Source organism: Macrotis lagotis, chromosome 4, assembly GCF_037893015.1.
Source record: "Macrotis lagotis isolate mMagLag1 chromosome 4, bilby.v1.9.chrom.fasta, whole genome shotgun sequence".
Classification (NCBI taxonomy): Eukaryota; Metazoa; Chordata; class Mammalia; order Peramelemorphia; family Peramelidae; genus Macrotis; species Macrotis lagotis.
The window spans coordinates 136,494,459-136,500,282 of record NC_133661.1 but is presented as its reverse complement, the minus strand read 5'-3'; the positions used below and the strand labels follow the sequence as shown (position 1 = coordinate 136,500,282).

The 5,824-nt window shown below is 41.1% G+C and overlaps 1 long non-coding RNA gene across 1 annotated transcript in view; it reads right to left on the bottom strand.

The window, feature by feature from the left end:
• LOC141521531 (uncharacterized) overlaps positions 1 to 5,824 on the bottom strand; it is a 159,423-nt gene that overhangs the window by 86,596 nt on the left and 67,003 nt on the right. The gene's annotated exons all lie outside the window — the stretch shown is intronic.

Genomic DNA, 5,824 nt, shown 5'->3' with positions numbered 1-5,824 from the left:
TAAACAGTTGCCCTAGGTAGGTAATGCAAGTTTATATGTTAGTATTTTTGTACTTTAAGGGGGAGAATGGCTGGACATTAGCTTATAATAAATTCTTACCTCCCACAAGCAGGAGAAAAAGAGAGGGGGGGAAAAAAGGGAGGGAGAGAGAGAGAGAGAGAGAGAGAGAGAGAGAGAGAGAGAGAGAGAGAGAGAGAGAGAGAGAGAAGAGAGAAGAGAGAAGAGAGAAGAGAGAAGAGAGAAGAGAGAAGAGAGAAGAGAGAAGAGAGAAGAGAGAAAGAGAGAAAGGAAGGAAGGAAAGAAGGATGGAAGAAAGAAATTAGTTAATACTGGGGCCTATAGTGTTATTTGAAACATAATGCACCTTTTCTCACTGATTGTAATATTAACTCTTCTTTCGTGAATCCCACAGAGTTTTACTTTATCACCTTTTCATTTTCAATGAGAACAATGTGTGCCTTGGTCAAAGACAATTGGGGAGCTATTACTAAGGAGGGGCTAAGGAGGGGAACTCTAAAAACATTAAAATCAGAAGTAAAATTTGACACACTGTTTCTTAATAAGTGAAGTTTAATATCCAATTGAAAACTAAGCTATTTTAAGTGCATACTCAGACCATAAAGATTTTTGCAGAGCCTGCCGGTCAAAATGCCGACTTTTTCTAAAGTGTTGAAATAAATAGTCGGTGATGTTAGAGGTGATGACGTGCACTTTTGTCAACACACAACTGCACCTTTCTGAACTAATAGTGTCTTGTACGATTAAAAACAGAAGTTAATTGTATTCTCTGCCCCTCCGGGGTTTTTAAATCTCTGCAAACTAAATGGATTACATATTCTATCTACATTCTGCTTTAAACCACTTCTACTTCCTACCTCTTCCCTCACGCCTCCAACATTAAATCACAAAACTCTGCAAAAGACCATAAGGTTGGCTACTACGTCAGAGGGTTCTACGCTTGAGATCTCGAACCCGAGGGACCAAGAATAAGGTCTTTAGAAAGGATGTCCATAATAGATCTTGAGGCAATGTTCCGGTCTAGGGTCTTCCCCTCCCCTCCCCACCCCCTTCACGATCAATGCTAGTACCAGTCCCCAGACTGGTATGCAGAGTTTCTCACTGTTCATTCCCTGGTACTTTGGTGCTTCCAGATCACTGAGGAAAGACCTAAAAAAACTTTGAAGAGAGTTGGTTCTAGGACTCCCTGGTCTGAAATGAAAAGGCTACTAGAGTGGCCGGAGGTTTGGTGGGAGTGACTCATTTCTAGAGTTGCCTCTCCTCCTCTCCCTCTCTTCAGACTGACATTGGGAGAAGGAGAGGGAGGGAAGGAAAGACAGACACACAGATAGAAAGACAAAGACACACAGAAACCCAGACAGAGACACTGAGAGGCATAGAAAGACAGGTAGAAAAACAGAAATTGAAGGAAGGAGAAGGGAGAGAGACAGAGAGACACGGAGAGACAGAAAGACAAAGACAGATGCAGAGAGATAGAAACAGAGACAGAGAATCCTTATTAGGATTTTCAAACAAGTCATAGCGATCGGGACAATCAATGCAAGGACGTGGGATTTTGGCTTCAGTGAGGGTTGAAGAGGTGACAGCCTGTCCCCCACTTTGCCCACTGTCCTGTGCAGCTGCAACTAAAATGTCCTGAGGTAGTTGAGTCGCTCCCTCCCTCTCCTGTAATCTGGTTAGAGAAGTTTCGCTCAAGAGCTCTTTACCTGAAACCGACACCCTGAAGCACTCTCCAGGGGCTTGTTGGGCAGATGTAATAGCAGGACCGGGAGGGTCTGGTTTGGCTCGACACGGGGACATTTGTCATGGGTGACCGGTGAACTTAAGCTTCAGAGCTCCGAACTGTTCGCAGAGGCTGGGGCTAATGTAATAAAGCTCGAGAGACAAGAGGAAGGGCCTCTCTTGCCCCAGGGCCGCCACATGTTCACTCCGTTTTACTGTCAGGACTACATGGAGGCTGTGGCTTCATTTCATATTCCATTAATATTTACAGCAGCTATTGAATTTCCCATTACAAAGTTCACCATACACACTGCTAATATGAAATTTTAATAGTATTGTGCACATTATGAAAAGTCCTGCCATAAGAGAGAGAGAGAGAGAGAGAGAGAGAGAGAAGAAATCCAATAGACAAGTTGCCCTAGGAAGTTCATCACTACAAAACACTTTTAAATCTCCCCCCCCACCGAAAGTCCTTAAATATATTTATTTGTGCATATTAATAAGAGTGAGAAACTCTTCTGCCTAGGGATCCTTTTTTTCACTGTTGAGATCCAAAGAAATGAAATAGAGTGGTTTTAAAAAAAACCCACTCCTGTCATTACAATTAATTTTCCAATAAGTTTAGTTTAGTTTAGTTTTTTTAGTTTTGTCTACCTGTGGGGTAGGAGGGGGAAAGAGTTAGAAGAAGAAAAGTGAAGCCTTAGCCTGACTAGTGAAACAGATTGGTTATGGTTTGTTGGGGGGTTTTTTCTCCCTGATCTCTGATAGGAAAGGTTTTCTTCATTTCTAACTGCATCTCCACATCACAACTGACTGCAAAAGTCAGATTGAAAAGTGTGGCCTTGAAAAGATTTCTGCACAGAGGCATGATTTGGAAAATTTGCCTAATATCTCAAGGTGTGAAAGCAGAAGAGGTGTGACAAAATAGACTTTAAGTGTGGTGATTAAAGAAAAAGTTAAAAACAAAAAAAAAAAGATTAAGTGTTAACGGTCAATTTGTCCCTTTGCTATTTCAACCCTCCTAGAGGTCTCAACTTATTCCTGCTGTATCTCTAGACCCCAGAAGGACCTGTGAGAAAAACGAATTGAGCTCCAATTTCATTTGAAATCAAGTCGGCGGAATTGCAAGACAGCCCAAGAAAATGAAAGAAATGTCAAAGAACATAGTGAAGAGGGACTTCGAGCAGAAGTTCGCTTATTAGGTTGTGTGTGTGTGTGTGTGTGTGTGTGTGTGTGTGTGTGTGTGTGTGTGTGACTGGTCTAGTTAGGAGGTGCTTTAAAGTGTAGCTCTCTGGACTCTGGATCTTTGAACTCACCTCAACCTAGAAAGCAATGGGTACAAACCCTACCTCTGGGGACTGGCATTCAAGAATCTGAAACGATTTCCTAGATCGATGAGTGATGTTCTGTTTTTTTTTTTAACGAATGAGTTAACTTTTAGTTAAATGAATGGAAGAAAATGAAGTTAAATGGGTATGCTCTCGAAATTGAGAAATGACAGGTGTGTCTGGCTTGATGCGCTCACTCTACCTGGGACACATTCTGAACAATTTCTCCATTGGAGAGTGGACTGGAACTAAGTTGTGGGATCGCTTGTCTCAAGCTTGTCTGGGTATTCCTAGGGAGAAGGGCTCCATCTCCCTATGGTCCCTACATCGACCCTACACCTGGATGCTAGTGAAGATCCCAAGCTCTACTCCCAAGGTGCCCTCCTCTCTATCAGTTCCTATCCTCTAAATCTCCTCTGGTCCTCTGCTTGACAGGTGCTCACCCTCTATTCAGAAACTTTTAAAGTTGTCCAGGTTCCAGAGGAGCAGGCCCACAACATTTCCCCCGATAAACAGGAGAAGAATAGTCTTTTTTTTTTCAAAAAAGGCGTGTGATATAATCTCTCTTAGCTCTCTCCACCCCTGACCCCCTCCCACCTCTACCCTCCCTTCCTCGTGCTTCCCCATCTCCAGCTTCCCTGGCGTATATAATTAATGACAGTACTTTTAGCTTTACTCCAGAGTCTTAATAAGCTTGTATTCACGCAAGGAGAGGGCAATTTAGGAGTCTTTGGGTTACTTTTTCTGTAAAGGGAAAATGACAGTCCCAGAAGGTATGGAAGGGTGACATTTCCACACTAAGATCTGTTTTTCCCATTTTCTCTGTTTTTCTTTACAGCCTTAAATGTGTCATGCTTTGTCACATCCTCTGTGTGTGTGTTTTTAGAGAACATTTGAATAAAAGGCTCTATGCCAGGTATTGGTGACACAGTGGGTGGAATTTTCAGCCTTTCCACAAAGAGTTGGAAGCCTCTATTTGCATAAGGTCAGAGTACAGCTTCTGATAGAACTTTAGCAGCATCTCTGTCTCTTAGCAACACTCTTGCACTCTTGGTCCCTGCATTAAATTGACTGGTCCTTTCCTTTTCTTCCTTTCATTGGGAGGCTTACAATAAAATGTCACCCTTCCAACCTGTGCCTGTCACCCAGTAGGTCATCTGTTTCTCCACCCTCCCCCCCCTTTCTCTTCAACTCAATTAGACGATGAGATTATTCATTTGGTGGATTCCCAAAACTGCTTCATTTTATTTTGTTAATTAATATTAATAACATTTCTCCTTTTGTTATTAATAAAAAGCCCTCATAAACATAGGAGAGATAAGGAGCAAATTGCAAGCACCTGCAAAACAATAGGACTGGAGAGGGGTAATAAGGCGAGTTGAGATAGAGAGAGCAAGGTTTAGGTCACCCTCTCCACCCATTTAGTTGATGCAGGGTTGAGCTCAGCATGGAAGCCTTCAATGTGCTTAGAATATTAGAGTCACCCCTCTTGGCTCTGGGATGGGAATTGATGACAGAATACAGATGCTGATAGGTGGTGTTAATGGAGGGTCAAATTTGGACAATAGTATCCATCACTTGCCTCATGGCTCTTCTGTCAGATGGAGTCATTTCTGACTGCTCTATCACTTAGATTTGGGAGAGATTCAATTATTACATTTGGTTTGGCAAGGAAATATCCAAATCTATGCCCAAAGGAATAATAATAATAATAATAATAATAGTAATAATAGTAACAACAGAGGCAATAAGAATAATCATAATTTTGACCATAGCTTTCCTAATGTTCATTTTAAAAGAAGGGAGGCAAAAAGCTTTAAATGTAAAGATGTTCCTTTCTACTTTACTCTCACAACAGCTGTCGAGTTCTTCGACCCCTCAGGATAATAGCAGCTAAATTAGCACAAAGAAACTTTTGTCTGAATGTCTGTAAGATAATTGCAGATTTGACAAAGTTTTGAATCTCTAAACTTTGCTTATTTTCTAAAGTTTAAGGTGACAATAACTTAGAGAAGCTCTTTGATCTATTTCTAACAGTACATCCTAAATGTTTCTTCTCATTTGAAAAAAAGATGACAATTGGGCAAGCCAAATGAGACTTCTATGAAAAGAAGATGTATGCAATGACACTTTACATGACCAAGATCATTGCTTATATTTAAAAGTTGTCTGTCTCCTGAAAATGCAATAATTATATTATTCAAGTTTAGGATAAAGAAACACAAAATAAAACGTAAAAGCTTTGCATTTAAAGGATCTGGATGGGGGAGGTCTAAAAAGTGGTGGTGGTCCTTTTAAATTCAGTCCAGGTTTTATTCTCTGGTCCCCTGTGGAGAATTGATCCACTTCTTAGGAGGAATGGTTTGTTTTCTGTAACATATTATCCATCCCTTTGAGTGGTATAAATGCTAAGGTGAAACACAGAGCTTTTCCTTGATATTTTCGTAAAACTCCAGTTTCTTTTTCTCATCTCTTCCTCCTTGACTTGGACACACTGTAATTCTTGCAGTATATTGCTATATAAATTCTCAGGTAATGGGGTCTGAGAAAAGCAACAAGGGTTAGAAGTCAACTGGCTCCTCTTTAATAATTCACATGTCATATTTCTTCCACTATGTCAAGTTTGCTAAAGAAGATGGACAGGGACTGACGGGCGGCCACTTGAGTTTATTATCCAAGGGCTCAGAAGGCAGGAAACCCATGAAGAGAGAGAGACACCCCCGCTTTTCTTACAAAGGGACTATACCCGGATCTCA